At 29.7% G+C, this 17,881-nt stretch overlaps 1 pseudogene; it reads left to right on the forward strand.

Moving 5' to 3' along the window:
• The first annotated feature begins 791 nt into the window (after positions 1–791).
• Positions 792–15,197, forward strand: LOC125607324 (annotated as a pseudogene).
• The last annotated feature ends 2,684 nt before the right edge of the window (positions 15,198–17,881 follow it).

Below are 17,881 nucleotides of genomic sequence, written 5' to 3' on the forward strand. Positions count from 1 at the left end.
ATTCGTCGATCAAACTTCGCGGATTAGAAACCGCGGAAAACTCGCAGTAAACGTGTCGAGTCGGAAGACGGCCCAAAGAGACCTAGAACACGACTCGAGGCCCATCCTACGATTTTCCTAACCAAAAGCCCGTAAACCATAGCATAGTTTACGCTTGGCCCACAAGGAAGGATAAATGTCAAGTTTCCACGGATAAATACGGAAGTTTTGAAGATAATTGTGAAGATCGGGAAAAATGAAATATCTCCATTTTTATGCTATGACGGCTTAAGGGCAGAAGAGTAAAAGCGTAAACCGACCTTGGAGCTAGTATATAAGGAGTCCTAGGCGAGGAGCAGAGGAGAGAGCTTTTTAGATTCGGAATTCTCTGCACTTAGAAACTTTAGGCTTATTTTCGACAAGTTCGGTTTCTATGACTGGCACTCGATTACTAGACGAACTCGCCCAGGCAGTTCGATCTCTTGTCCAGCTCTATCAATTGAACTACGTTCGGCTTGATCCTCGAAAGGAGTACGTAGGCAGCCTTTAACAAGGTTCAGTCCGAAATCAATCAAAAACCTTTTCTTTATCTATTTCGTCTTTCGTTATCGAGCTGCGACTAAACTAGGTTTGAGCTATTAGGCCGCTAGAACTAAGTAACTCGCTGACAGCCTTTGCGGCCAAAGCTTTCATGATCTCTTGTAATGATCGCAACGGTCTTACGCGGACTCGAAATAAGATCTACTGTTTTCTCTAAACTCGTTTGTTATCTTTTCATGATTTCCGCATATATTCGGTCACTTGTCGTTGGCTCTCGCAGAGATCCGGGACCTTTGGGAAATTAGGGTTTTCCTAGTTTCCTTATTTAAACGGAAATCGACAGTGCGAATTTCGGTTCCCACAACCGTCAACAAAACACCAAACCCTAAATCATAAACACTAAATACTAAACTTTAAATCCTTGGATAAATCCTAAATCCTAGGGGTTAAAGGCTAGGGTTTAGAGCTTTGCTGACGGCATTAAGGATTTAGTGGTTATGATTTAGGTTTTGGATTTACCCAATGATTTTGGGATTTACCCAAGAGTTTGGAGTTTAGTGTTTAGGATTTAAAGTTTAGTATTTTGCTGACTCTGTTAACAATGTTATAAAAAAATTATTTTTTTGTAGCTACTGTTTTTTTTATTAACTTTACCTTTTTATTTTAAAAACATAATACAATATGACTTTGACAATTCTTATTATTTTGTTTTCTTTTCTAAAAAAAATTGAATATGAAATAACAAACTATTATTGGTTGGTGAACCGGTTCACTCTAGAAAGTGAACCTTAAAAAAACTCAAAAAATAATTAATATAAAAGCAATGGCAGCACAACGTTTAGAATTGCGAAGTGGGAACGTTTTACCAAAAAAAAAAACGGTTATAGAACTGTTGAGACAGCTATGGATAAGGGAAAAAACATGGCGAGGGAGGAGCTTGATACCGTGGCAATAGAGCCGCTTAGCCCGGTATCACAGTTGCTCAGTTCACCAGAAACCTTCATTGTGATAACTTTTGGGTCAAAAACTAGATTGAACCTATCTTCCTTTGTTGAAGGCCTCAACAACACATTGATCAATGCTCCCAGATTAAATATCTATGTCTACGCTGAAACTGGGTATTTTTTATATATATATATATATATATATATATATATATAGCTACTAAGGACGCATAATGAGATTGCAGATTCAATATCTAGAACTGTCCGTTCCTTTCATAGATTTCTGTTTTATTGGTTATTCTATTCTGGTCTTGTTACTCAAACCATTTCAAGTTTGAGTAATAGAATAGTCATTCGTTGCCAAAAAAAACTAAAAAAATATATTTAATTAGATGATGTGACTTCTGACTGCTATTTTACTGGCTATATAATTTAAAATTTTTTTAAAATTAGATTTTTCTTTTTGCAACATTTTATGAATGTGTTATTTGTTATGAGAATATCCATATTCACAATACTTAGTTCGGGACTACAAAATAAAAAATGTAATTGAATATATATAATATAATAATAATTTTTTTATGAAGAATTTGATTAATCGTCTGTTTAATATCAGTTTAATTAGCTGGAATTAATTTCATTTTAATTTTGTCTAATTAATTTCATTTTAATTTCAGTTTAATTTCAATTTTAGTTTAGTTAAACAGATGACTAATCTATTAATCGTATGATAGCCGTTTAATTTCAGTTTCGTTTTTAATGGTTTTGCAATTAGCTGAAATTAAACGGCTATCTCAATATTTGTTAAATCAATTTTATCGATAGTTTCCTTTTGTGTATATCGGCCTAAAATTGTTTAAAATCAATTCTAAAGTCAGCAATTCCAGCTAGAAGCATAACTGTATCTAACCAAGTTTGTGAAGTTTTATCTTTCATTTAGTTGATGTCAGAAAACTAAATAAACATATATATGTTATATGTTCTAGAAAATAACCGCAACTATGGTATTTGCTGATGTAAATAATCGGAAGATGATGTAAATAATGTCAGACGAACATTAAACTCACGGGGGACTGGAAAAACTAAGACAAAATAATTAAATACTCTATTCTGAGTGATATAATCCCCTATATTTTAATCTCGTAATATTGCAACATGTTTTCGTAGTCATGTGTCATCACCAAGATGATTCTTAGAATCTTTAGAAAAATAAGTTGGTACATATAAATATATATTATACTTTTTATTAAAACTAACTATCAAATAGATTAGTAATGTATAAAGGAATATTCTCAATTCTTTCCTTCAATAAAAACTACAAAATTACCTAACATGATTAAAATATATATATGACAATTAATGATAATGAGTTATACATATCTGATAACAATTTTGTATCCTCTTTTTTTTTTTAATTTTATATTATTAAAAGAAATTAAACAATCACATTAAGCATAATAAAAAACTATATTTTACTTATATTTTATATTTTGAATTTTTTAAAATGAATATAAATTACTAAAAATGGTAAAAGTCTTACATTGAAAATTTTATGATTAGTGGTTTAACTTTTTTTTTCATGCATGATACAAATAATCATAAATCATATGAATATGAAGTCTTACTAATAGATACATATATATATATATATATATTTATTTATTTATATTATTTAAATTAAATTATATATACTAGATAAAATATATAAAAATGTTAATTTAAAAATTTCTATTGAAAAATTATTGAGATCTTAATATTTTAATTTTAAATTTGTATTGATAAATCTCACAGTAAAAGTTTTGTGATTAATGGTTTAAACTTTCGTTACAGCAAATACACAAATGCTCATAAAATCATATGAATATGAAGTGTCAATAATAAATATTTATATTATATACTATAAATATATATATGTCAATATCACTAAAGTTTAATTATATACCTATAACGTACATACAATGATTGTTTTGATATATTTACCAAAAGCATGATTGTAAATAAACAATCAACCTTTGTTGCTGACAAAACAAATCTGCCTTTGTTGCTGGAATTTCAAAAACCCAGTCAGCCTTTGTTGCTGGAAGACAAATTTTTGATAATAGTATGATTACTCAAGAAATGTTTCATGCCCTAAGAACAAAGCCAAGCGGAAAAAACAAAAGGATGGCCATAAAGACAGATATGAGTAAGGCATATGACAGAATGGAGTGGTCATTTATTGAGGCAGTTATGCGAAAGATGGGGTTTTCTGAGGTTTGGATTACCTGGATTATAAGGTGTGTTACATCGGTGAAATACAAGGTACTTATGAATGGACAACAAAGAGGAAACATAGTTCCAGAGAGAGGTCTACGTCAAGGAGATCCTTTGTCTCCTTTCATCTTTATTTTATGCACGGAAGCGCTCGTTAGCCTTTTTAATCATGCAGAGAATCAAAGGAAGATAACGAGGATGCGCATACATGCGCGTATCCTTCTGTATCTCAGCTTCTTTTTGCTGATGATAGTCTTTTCTTCTGTAAGGTGGAGCCCCGTGAATGTGATGAAGTGATGAAAGTAGTCAGAAAATATGGACAAGCATCCGAACAATGCATTAATTTTGAAAAATCCTCCGTACTCTTTGGTAAGAGGATCAACACTAATGTTAGACAGCAGATCAAAGATACGCTTAGGATCCAGAACAAAGGAGGAATGGGAACATATCTTGGAATTCCAGAAGATATTAGTGGATCCAAATGCAAACTTTTCGCATTTATAAAGGATAAATTAATGCATATAGTGAATGGATGGACAGGCAGATGGCTATCAAAAGGTGGAAAGGAGGTTCTGATTAAATCTATCTTGTTAGCTCTTCCGGCATACATTATATCTAGTTTTCTGCTCCCGTTAGAGATATGCGAAAATCTTGCTAATGTGATTGCACAATTTTGATGGAGATCAAACCCCCCCAAAGAGAGGAGTTCACTGGGCAAAGTGGGAAAAGGTCTGCAGGCCACGAGAAGAGGGCGGGATTGGAGATACTACAGAATGAGTTTGCCTTTACGAACAATCTCTGCAAACAGCCCATCATATGTGTGGGCTGATATCTCAGCAGCGCGAAAATTATTATTATTGGGAATCAGACATAAGGTACATTCATGATATGAGGTTAAGGTGTGGGAGGATCCTTGAATCCCGACAACACCAGCTAGACCAGCACGGCCCTTGGCCCCATCGCTGCATCCAAACATGAGAGTCAGTGAACTCATTAACTAAGATATGAAGGCATGGGATATTCGCTTATTGTAGAACTATGTTGACCCTGCTGATATACCCTACATAAGGAGTCAGGCCATAAGTACCACTCATCGCTGGGATACATTTTGCTGGAATTATACTAAAAATAGACAGTATACAGGCAAATGAGGATATTGGGTAGCTCAGAACCTACAAAAGGCTGATGAAGAGAAGGATGTTTTGGAACCTAGTATAACAAAGATTCAAGCCTTTGCTTGAAAGGTAAAAGCTCTTCAAAAGATTTGTCATCTTATATTGCAATTGATAACTGGTTATGTGACAGTAACGAGGAATCGGGTACGCCGTAACATGAGATGTGATAATTACTGTCCACGATGTGGAGAGCCAAAAGAATATGTAACTCATGCAATCTTTGAATGTCCACCACTTTTACAAGTTTGGTCTCTCTCAGCGACACCAACAAGTCAAGATATCTTTCCTCTTCCAAGCGTATATGCTAATATGGATTATCTCTTCTGGAGGAAGAACAATATTGTTGAACCAAAATTAGACAGAGACCCATATCCCTGAATAATTTGGTACCTTTGGAAGGCCAGAAATGATAAATTCTTTAGGGAAATTGACAGGATTCTTTGGAGCTAGTCCGCTATGCAGAGAGCGAGTGTCAAGCCTGGTTTAACGCAAATGAGACAATACATGCAGCTCCACAAGCCCTTAGTACTGAAAATCTCAAGTCTTAATGTTGGATAATATATGTATGATAGATGGGTTTTGGACATCTACTGCACAGTTTAGTGGATATGGATGGGTCTGGCTTGATAGCTTGCGAAATGTTCAACTTATGGCGACACAAAATTATATTCCTAGAGAGTATGCCTTACATTCAGAGATGGAAGCACTAAGATGGGCGATGGAGAGTATGCTCCAACATTGTCAAAGTTTTGGAATGGACTGCAAGGATTTGATTGCAATGATAAATGACCCCCATGTTTGGCCGAGCTTTGCGACCGAATTGGAGAAGATAGAGACTCTCAAGACCTGTTTCCGGATTTTACGATTGCTCATATTCAGCGAGCGCAGTACCAGATTTCAGATTTCTTAGCTAGGACTGCGAGATCTTTCCATAGGTTTCTTTATTTCATTGGTTGTTCTATTCCGGTCTGGTTACCCGGACCACCTCAAGTTTGAGTAATAGAATAGTCTTTCGATGAAAAATAATAATAATAAACAAAAGGTATTGGTATTGATTTATGTGCTTACTATAATGTATATACTTTTATGTGTGCAAATTATTTTTTTGACTAGGTGGTTTCTAATAAGCTATTTTATCATGTCAATCTCCGAAATACACTTTTTCAAATCGAAGTGATTTTTAATAATGGAAACATTATATATATATTATTTCATTCAAATTAAATATTTTAGTCGTGATTTTTATTCCTGAAAAGCTTTTAATGAAATATCATGACAAGATTTCAGTCACCTCCTTTTGAGTTTGTTCGAAGAATGAGAGATTTGATCATTCGTCTAATATTTGTTTCTTTCTAATATCCTATCTAGCTGTTGTAATTGTATGAATGAGAGATTTGAACTATTTATTATAAGTTTTCTCGCTTATCATTTAATAAATCAAACATTTCTTAGTTTATACATAGTTTACATATACTTGAATGATAATGTATTATATATATTTTTTATCGGTGTACTCTTAAGTAACTAAACATTAAAAGCATAAGTTAATAAAATAAGTAATTTGTTCTGTTAGAATTAGATTATTTTTAGACCAAACTCGTGAATATATACTAGACAAACATTTATATTCTAGTTTGCACTTATATTCTATAACAGTTTGATATTATATTTGAACACTAACCTGTGAATAGAGTTTACCAATGATGTTTTCAAAATTTTGATTCTTAGATATGTATCTGGAGTGGAACTAATTTTTACATATGTCTATCTTTTAAAATTGACACTTATGTAATTTATCAAATTCACAGAAGAAGTTTAATTCACAGAAGAAGTTAAACAGAGAAACAAAATTCATATCAGTAAACAGAAAAAAGAACGAAAGCACAATTAGATGTAGAAAATAAAATCAATTATGGAGAATCAATAGTAAAAAAACGATAGCATAAAATCTTATCTCCTTTCATCATTTTATAATTGAGTTGCATATCTAGTTTTTCTGATTTGTGTCAGCCATAAAACTTTTTTTTTGTGCATATGAAGTCTTAAAAATAATTAATATGAGTTGTAATACGTTAATTTTTTAACAACATTGTTACATTTAAGAAACCAACATTTGTATTCCTCATTTTACAATTGATAAAAATTGTAATGTTACAAATGTTAAAACTATTTAATGAATAAATATTATTATAAAAAACTTATTCTGCGCATGCACGTGCATTATCATCTAGTTACAAAGGTATTCAGTTAGTCAATTAAGTTGATGTTTAGCCTGCCGAATTCTAAGTTCACTGATTTTATGCAGCTGTCTACATATCTTTTTTTAGTCTACATATCTATTACAAACTTCGCTGATGTCATAAAATGACCGAATTTAGAATACCCGTAATTTAAGTTGTTTGTAAATTTTACTTGATAACATAATACATACATACGATAATTTTTAACGTTACTTTTTTATTGGGAGCATAAAAAATTTTGAAACTGACATCTACGGACACTTTAAACCTTGAAAACAGTAAAGCAATTTACTAAATACTTTTAAAACTATTAATAGCAATTAACTCTGATAAAAATGAAATATAATACTTATTTTTAGTATAATTGGTATTTTGAACGGTTATATATAGTAAGTATATATATATCATGAACGTAGACATTGAGCTGTATTTCATATTATTATATACGCATAGGATACAAGATAAATGAAGATATATAATAAATCTCTTGATAAAACATCAATAACAAAATTAGTATTTAGTAATTTTGCGTTTCTCTGATATATATATTTAAATAATCTAATTGGTCTATATTGTATCGTTTATCCACTTCGTTAGATTATATTATTTAAATAATCTAATTGGTCTGTTTTTAATCATCCACATTTATCATTTCCTAGTTTAAGATGAAAACTGTATATACAAATTAATTAGATGATGGTCCGCAAATTAATTAGTGTGCAGACTAATATATATCTAACTAATTCAAATTTTAATATAATTTTAATTTTTTATCTAAATTATTTAATTAGTTTCAAATATTAAATTAATCAGAAGCTATAATTTACCTTTTATTACAACGAAACGTAGATAATGGTTTAGTACTTGAAAATTTTTTTATTTGTTCTATCACCAACCCACACGTGTAAAACGTATCGCATCACAATAATCTACTAAAGTTTTATTAATACTTCAAAATAACACCAAAAATAAATATAAAAATAAACTATAATTACTAATTATCAGTGAAGCCTATGAAATCAAACTCATCTTCATCAATCTTAATTTCATTATATATGAATTGTCTTTCCGTCAGAGTTCATAGTGACACTTATTAACAAAATTTACAATAATTAAAAACATACTTTAAAATTTATATAATAAAACCAAGAAATTATATATATATATACATATATATGTTTGATAAAAGCTAGATTTTTAATTTTTAATGGTGAGATATTGTATTCCATGGACTCGTATTTGTTGACTGATAATATAACTGGGTGACATAAAAAAAAAAGCAAGTTTCTCTTTAAAAATATCAAATAAAGATATTAAGCGATTTTAATATTACTAAGGTAAACATAAGACAAAGTAAACATAATATGAACAAAACTATAAATTTATTTCAAAAAACTCTTTAATAATAATAATCCCTGAATATAATGAAAACATTCATTAAATAATCACTATAAATATTTAAAACTAACAATTCAAAAAGTTATTTATTAAAACTAATGACTTAATCTAAATCATGGTATATGACAAATAAACTTCTAAAAATAATAAAACATGACAAATAAATAAAATAACCTAAAATCACGAATAACATAATAAATAAGCAAAATTAAAATTATCACCTAAAATTATTTAAAAAATATGACAAGTAAATAAAATTACCAATTAAAATTATTAAGAACATAACAAGTAAATAAATAACCTAAATTATAGAAAAACTAAAATTATTAAAAACATAACAAATAAGTAAATTGCCTAAAATTATAGAAAATATGACAAATAAGCAATAAACAACGACAAATAAGCAAAATTACCTAATATTATGGAGAATCTGACAAGTAAGCAAAATCACTTCATGAGATCTATATATTTCTTTTTAAATATATTTTCACCATTTTTATATTAGTTTATACTTAATTATTTAATATAAAATATAGATTTAAATATTATTAAATCAAAATTCGTGTTTTATTATATATAAAATTTATTACAGATTTTGTGAAAATTAATAAATACTCAGTTAAAAACTAATAATAAATCAATGACCTATGTAAAAGCTTAAAACCTAACAAAATATGACAAATAAGAATATAAGAATTTAATATAACATATATATTTAAATATTATTAAATCAAAATTCGTTTTTAATTATATATAAAATTCATTACTGATATTTTTAAATTAATAGATTAGTGATTCAGTTAAAAATTATTAATAAATCAAAGACTAAGCTAAAACCTAATAAAAACATGACAACTAAGTCAAATTGACTAAAATCATGGTAAACATGCTAAATAAGAAAAATTATCTAAAATCATGGAAATCATGACAAATAAGCTAAATTACTTCATAAATAATAGTATAGATTTATGTATTATTATTACCTATTTTACATTTTTTAACGTTTGATTAATTATGCTATTACAACGATAATAAATATTACATAGACGATCTACGGCCAACAATTCAACCATCATATGAGAAATATTATTATCTATTTTATATTTTGCATAATATGAAATAAAAAAATATTAAATATATATTGATAATTGAGAATCCATTGGCTATTAAGTATTTAGTTAATTGACGAAAAAACATAAACTAAAGTAATCACTTTATAATAAGTAAATATATAAAATAATTTTTATCTATTTTCTATGGAACATAATTAAATTTAGCGATATTTACATATATATATATATGTATGTATATATGTGTGTGTGTGTGTGTTAATATGAATATCTATGAAGTGAAACATCCTAATCAAATGGTTTAATAGTCTTTTTTTTATATAAAAACAATTCTTTGATAACAAATTTTCATCGTACAGCTTTTAATAGTTTTAAAATTTATAATTGTTCTTAGAAATTCACTGAAAAAATTAAAATTAAAATACTAAGTTCTCAGTTCTTTTTCAGCGCAAATTTTTAAATTTTATATATTTTATATGGTATATTATATATATATATATACATATATATATATATATATATCTTATTCGGAATATATATTAAATGATATTTTTTACTCAGATGGCTTTATCAACATTTGTATCTTGTTGTGATAAAAAATTTAAACCATTGATCATGGAAAAATTTAATGTGAGATTTTTAAAGTTTTATTAAGATACAGTTGTTTTTTGAAATTCAAAATATAACTTATATGGAAAAATTCTAATTTTTTATTATTTTGTGAAAATGATTATTTATTTTATTTTAATAATATAATATGTTTTAATGATGGAGGATAAACAAATTGATATCAAAACTTAATTATTAAAATTATTAATTTTCATATATATTTTAGTTATATAGGTAATTCCGTCGCTTTTATTTAATGAAACAATAAAAATATTAAAAATACACTATTAATTAATTTTATGATTAGCTTAATGAGAAATATAATATATGGTAATGGACCAACATATTCTTTTAGGAACTTTAAAAAACATTATATTGATGACACGTATCATAGATATAATGTTGTAATACTTCTCAAATAATATATAAGGGATAAGTCTTTTGCTTTCACTTTGCACACCTTTTCATGAAACTACTGAATTAAATTTGGTTGCTTTCATTAGTCATTTTCATACTGATTTCTTACTATCATTTGTCTTTAATAAATAATTAAAATTTCAGGACACCGACTATAAGAAAAACGGAGAACCAGTCTGGATCCCTGTTAGTGTTCGAGTAGAAGATCATGTGATTGTTCCTGATCTTGAATATCGCAACATTGACAATCCTGATCAGTTAGTAGAAGACTACACTTCCAACCTTGCTAATATTCCCATGGACATGTCCAAACCTCTTTGGGAGTTTCATTTTCTCGACATTAAGACATCAAATGCAGAATCTATTGCAATAGCAAAAATACATCATTCAATAGGTGATGGAATGTCCCTTGTGTCGCTCTTAGTTGCTTGTGCACGAAAAACATCAGAACCTAGCGCACTAACATCTACTACAACAGCTACAGCAAAACCTGTTACTTCCATGTCTTCGGCTCGGTGGTTGTTTTCTGGATTTTTGTTAATGATGATGGCCATATTCTCCACTATTGTTGACGTGTTTAAAACTCTTCTTACAATATTATTTCTGCGCGATACCAAAAATCCTCTTATGGCTAATCCGAACAATGGGATTCGATCTTGGAAGGTTATCCATCAGACAATAAGTTTTGATGATGTGAAGTTAGTGAAAAACACAATGACATGGTAAACAATTATAGTCTTTGTTTATTTTTTATTTTTCACTGTAACTGCATCACTAATTTCGTTTTCTTACACAAACAACTTGATGAATTTATATTTTCTGCAGACGGTGAATGATGTTCTTCTTGGAATGACACAAGCAGGTCTTTCAAGATATTTGAGTAGAAACTATGGTAATTTTAAAGTCTTTCTCTTTGAATTTGTAGTGTTGTCAATAAATATGATTATAATATTTGAAGCATAGACACAAACCCTAATTGTATTTCGTTTGTTAATGTTTTAAGCAGATGAAAATAGAAAGATCCAAAAAGTGCACCAATAGTTATTATATATTTTCAAGTACTTTCTGGTAACTATAAAATTTACCTACGAGTTTTTATTGTGGTTTCAAATAATTAATTTCTTTCTATGTCAACTTCTTTTCTTGTTGTAATTTTGTAACAACACAGCCACAACCCTGCGTGTAGTAGCATACCGTGTTGGATCTATATATGTCACTTTGAGTTTAACGTCCGCAAGCTCTTTTTGTTTTTGGCTAAAGGCATTCACCTTGGAAGCTCTTACCATAGTGGGTTTGCGCACTTGCCGTAATTAGAGAAAATAAAATTAACTAATCAGCTACTAAACTAGGGTTGGGCACGAATCAGCTAAAATAAACTAGGGTTGGGCACAAATCTATTATTTGGGTTTTTAAAAGGTATTTGTGACCCGATCTGTTTCGTTTGTATAATCAGTTGCCCAAGTTGATTCAATCTTTACCCATTTGGATTTCGAATATCCGGAAAATTTTATATTTTTAAATTGATTATCCGATTCGATCTGTACAAATAAACAAATAAAAATTAAGCAAAAATTCAAAACAATATAAATAATAATATTTTATAAAAAATAGTTATTTACTTTTTTCAAAATGTAATGACAAAAATAATCAATTTAATAAATAAATATTGTAAGAATTACATAAAATATAATAATTATATAATATATATATATATATATATATATATATAATTCTGTAAATATATTTATATAACAGTTCAGATCATATATCAGTTTCTAAAATATTATTTGTGATTTGCTTCTTTTCTTATAGATATTACATATTAGTATTTGTTTTTCTTAGAGTTACGTATATCTGGATTGTTTCGGTTGGAATCGACACGAATAACGAATCGAATCAAAATTTACAAATATTTTATCCAGTTCTAACTAAAACATTATGTTTTGAAGTTATTTACTACTAAAATAGTTGTAATATCTGCTTATTACTTACAGATGGATATACAATGTCCGAGAAGAAAAAAACCTTAGAAAAAATTCGTGTTCGTGGATCTGTTCCTGTAAACCTAAGACCAGCAACAAAGATAGAGGTGATAATTTGCATAACTCCAACTGATAAACAACAATATTCTTATTGGGTCAACTTATACACAACGTCTATTAAATAAATGTAACTTCCATGAAAATGAAAATGCAGGATCTGGCTGATATGATGGCGAAGGGTTCAAAGTGTAGATGGGGAAACTTGGAGTATATCCTCTATGGATAAAAGTAGAAGATGATCCGCTGGAGTATATCCGACGGGCCAAAACTATCATGGATAGGAAAAAAATCTCTCTGGAAGCTTTTATTTTGTATGGAATTATAAAATTCACCTCGACACTTTTTGGGAAAAAGGTGGAATACGCTTACAATGTTAACTATTTAATCAATACATTTTGTTTTGTTGCTAATTTCCCCCTTAAAGGAAAATAACAGGGAGTACAAGAGATTGGAGCGAGGATATTTGGTCACACAACAATGACAATTTCAAATGTGAAAGGTCCCCAAGAAGAAATAAGTTTATTTGGCCATCCGGTTTCCTATGTAGCGGGAAGTGCATTTATTGGGCAACAAGTAAGTATCAAATTTGTCGTTATTTTACTTATTCGAAGGCAATGCAATGTATTAATTTAACTTTTCTGTTTCTTTGTTGTTTTGACAAGGCTCTTATTATCAATTTTATTAGCTATATAGACAAGATTGTCATAAATCTAGCTGTTGATACAACAACGATCTCAGATCCTCATCTACTATGTGATGATCTGGTAGACTCGCTCAAGATAATCAAATCAGCCGTGCGAGAAAAAAGATTTCACAACGGGGTAATCTAAAACAGATCACCCTGAGTTAAAAAGGCCACCGTGTGTTTCATCAAACTATGTACTATACAATTGACGTTTTCTATTTCAAATGTAATAAAAGGCTGAGGTGAAATGTAAAATAAAAAGGACTGGTAAAAGGAAAAAAAATTCAGTGATTAAATGTAATAAAACATTACGTGGTGAAGTATAAGTTTTTGTTATAAGAAGAAGAAAGAAGGAATTGGTGTCTTAATTCATGAATAATGAGTCTTTTATATAGGAGTACAATAGTTTGGAGACAAATCTAACTTGGAGAATAAGTAAAGCTAGGGAAACAAGTATATATATGATTTGCCATAATGGATATCACCATAATATTCATAACACTTCCCTTGATGACCATTATGCCGTAAGATGCTGCCTCGTTAAAAACCTTACAAAAAAAACCAATGAAAAAATCCGTGGTTAACGGAAAAAAATGCAAGACGAACGACTTTCCCTCATATGTACATACGTCAAGATTTGTAAAATACAAACATCTTCATTATTCTGCAGTGCATGTCTCTTGTATGTTTTGATCATTTTCTTGGATTCTCTTGATCTCAAAATTTTTTAAATGGTGATAGACTTTCATTTTTGCAGTTGTAACATTCTTCTTTGGTGTCTATCATTTGTGTTTGTTTTTGTTGCTTAAAACATTGTCGAGGAAATTCCTATGGAATAAAAACCATGTACGGAAAAACAGTACAACAACACATATTATCACATTTCTTTGTTTAGAAGCAATATCTTCAGGATATGCATTCCGATCAAATATATCTTCAGGAAATTGAGATTAGCAGAATAAACCATTTTTTATTTATATTATAATATCTAGGGTCTTTAGACTTCTTACTCTGTAATTCTCTTTTGACATAGAAAACAATTTCTTGGTCTATTCGGACTTTAAGCCAAATTTCTTTACATACACTCGTCCTATCATTTGTCTTGTACGTAATTTATTCACGCTCTTATTATAAAAGTTAATGTTATGACTTTCTTTATTGTCATATAAAATTATATCCTTCAATCACATAAGAGATTAGTAACTTTCTCAAATAACACTTTTAATATATCCCATGAAAACGAATTTGTTTTAATTCGATCTAATTGCTAGAGTTCTCGAGAAGTCAATTTTGATATAATCATTCCTTCATGGATTTTATATTTCAGGGATTATCATTTTGTAGTGGGTAGTATAATTATGGTTCTTCTTTTATTGCCAGACTGATAAAGAGCTTGAAAGTCGTTGCATCTACCACATGAGACTTTGTCTCTTCATAATCAATTCCATATTGATCTTTCTTTGGTGCAAAAAATCATTTATATCCCACTTGGTTTATACTTTTTGGTGTATAGACTACTAGTCTAAATACTTCTCTCTTTCGCAAGAGATCTATATCTTTGTGTATTGGTTCTTTGTAATTTGGCCAATCATTTCTTTTTGTACACTTTTCAATAGATTTTTTTTTCATGATTCTCTTTCTCATACATCATATCAACTTCCATTTTGCATGCATAAATATCATCAACGTCGATTTCCTTATCAGTTCTATTTTATTTCATACATGAGATAACTTATTGAGATCTCTTCACTGTCTTATAGGTACCTGAATTTCTTTCAGTCATGTTTAACGTCTTTTCTAGAGATCATCCAAAAACTATATTTCCTCATGACAATTATTAATTTATGCTCCTTTTCATTCACGAGAATTCTTATCTTTGGAACCAACATATCTACCACGCTTCAGGGGTAAATTAGACTTACTCGCGGTTTGATATTGTCCTTTTGAGGCATCAATTCTTATTGGATCATTTATAACTGGTATATGTGACTTGATCACTATTTATCTGGGTCAATATATATATATATATATATATATATATATATATATATATATATATGTTAACTTATTTTTTGAGAATTCAATTCAACTTATTTTTCCTTTACAGCAGTTTATTTTCTCCCTTTATGTAGGAAATACTATTTCAACTTTAGCATTCAGATCGAGCCTTACTTATATCTTTCGGGGATTAGATTCTTAAGTATCAATAGAAATTCATATCCAACATATCAATTGAAAACACATCTTAATTAGGCTTTGTGTGGAGCAACTATAATGTATATTGTACATTCAACACTCTTAGACGAAAAATGGTTGGTTTTTGACCCAATACCAACGATGGGGAGAACTGGTGATTATTCGTTGGTTTGATGTGAATTATGTTGCTCAAACTGTTCATTATTATTTCAATGAACATGCAATAATTATTAAATATTTATGAATTCACCAAAATTATAAAGATGCATAGTGGGTGACCAATCCACAACATCTCTTTTGTTCATACCAATAATTTTCTATGATTGGTGAAAACCATATTACCATTTTATCTTGTGAGCAAACAACATATGAAAAATCATTCGGAAGAATCTTATGGTTCTTCAATGAATATTCACATAAATATTTAAGTATCTTTTTTGCATCATTACTAAACCAAAATGGTCTAACTAGTTCGTGCCAAAAATATTGTAAACCACAGTTTACTATAATATTTATCTCAAGTACACTAGTCTTTGTGTAGTATAATTTATAAAAAAAGATGTATGTAGTTTTTCCAAAATATGTTTAGTGCCTTGAGAAATACTTTTGATTTAAAATGTATATAGAATTTCTTTTGCTTGTTGTCTCAACGTCATCTGTCTCAAAATCTTATAGATTTACCTTAAGAAGATTCATCTTAAGAAGATTCATCAATCTCAATTCAAGTAGAAACATAATATTCTGGATGTTTCACTGTAGATAAAATGTGAGATTTCTTAACTCTTTTCCTCAAGATGATAATACTACAAGTTTATGAATCTCGAATTGAATCTCAATTTAAAATTTACAACATGCCCTATTTGAGTCATGTATTATTTCTTAGATTCTTGCAACCACTTTTATGTTCACTTTCTTGGCTAATACTATTTGTGTGGATTTCACTACAAGAAAACATGGATTTTGCGTCTACAACATCTGTAGGTAAACAGTCGATAAAATGGATTTTACAACTGTTTTACGACTGATTCCGGTGATCATAATTGTGCTTGCCGCTAAATTAAAAAGTAGTATATCAGTCGCTATATAGTCGTAACCTTTGCGACTGCGTTGCAACTGCAAGCACGACTACATTACTGAGTGAAGCGTAGTCACTATATTAGTCGTAAATTTTTGCTACTGATTTACGATTGATTTTTGACTGAGTAAACGACTATATTTACTATTGTTTATATGACTACTTAAGCGGAAAAGAAATTCTTAGGTATTCAGTCGCTAATATTTGCTACTACAGCACGACTGATTGGCGACAAATATAGTGACTATTTTAACAACTGAATATAACATCGGATTTATTTTGCGACTGAAAACCGACTGTGTTAAGACCAATTGTACGACTGATTTACTACTGTTAAGAACATCGATTTAGCAGTTTCGTATTTTCTTTATTTAATTGGGTTGGGGATTCATCAATAGTAGTTTATGCTAATAGTGTTATTTTACCTAGAAAGCAAATTAGAACTAAAACAAAAAGATTTTGATATAAAAGATAAAAAGTTAAAATTTACATTGAAAAACAACTCCAAAACATAAAAAGTTATTGTAGGCCCAAACATAAAAAAAACACACGTTCAAAAGATAACAAACAAGAAGTCATGGAAACCTATAACTGAAGGGGATCAGATTGTGTGGTTTCACTGGCTATGAAGGCAAGGAATCTAGGGTCGGTTGCTTGCAAAAACTTGTCAGCGAGGCTCAATTGGTTGATCTTAGCCTGCTGAGCAGCTACAACATTTGAATGCTCTTCCTCAGCCTTTACCAACCGGGAACGCTCTTCATCACCCTTTGCAATAAGAACAGCTTCGTCCTGAAATTGGCGTTGAGCTTCTGCAAGCTGCTGTTATCTGCATGAAAGAAGAGAAGTTGCTGATGTGATTTGGCTTTCCCTTAAGCTGATTCTTGATAGACCATGGATTTTACCCACTTTTTGCCATGGTTTATTAGTGTTTTAATAATTAGTTAGTACGATATAGACTCTATTTAGAGTAGATTGTTTTCAGATTCAGGGACGATTTGGAGGAAAGTGGTGATTTTGGTATCTTTTGCAGCCTTTTGAATGCAGAGCTTCACAGACGCATCAGATGTTTGGCTATGGATGGAGACCTTACCACCGTTATTTTACGCCCATATTTGGCACAACATATAACTTTGAGTTAGCTTTCTAATACCACCGGTCTGAGGTCAATCAGCATCCTGTAGAAGAAGTTTTGCATGTTTTACTGAAGAGTAGTCAGTCTGCCTCGCAAGCGGAAGCTGTCGAGAAAATAAAGGAAAAT

Source organism: Brassica napus, chromosome A3 (assembly GCF_020379485.1).
Source record: "Brassica napus cultivar Da-Ae chromosome A3, Da-Ae, whole genome shotgun sequence".
NCBI classification, from domain to species: Eukaryota; Viridiplantae; Streptophyta; class Magnoliopsida; order Brassicales; family Brassicaceae; genus Brassica; species Brassica napus.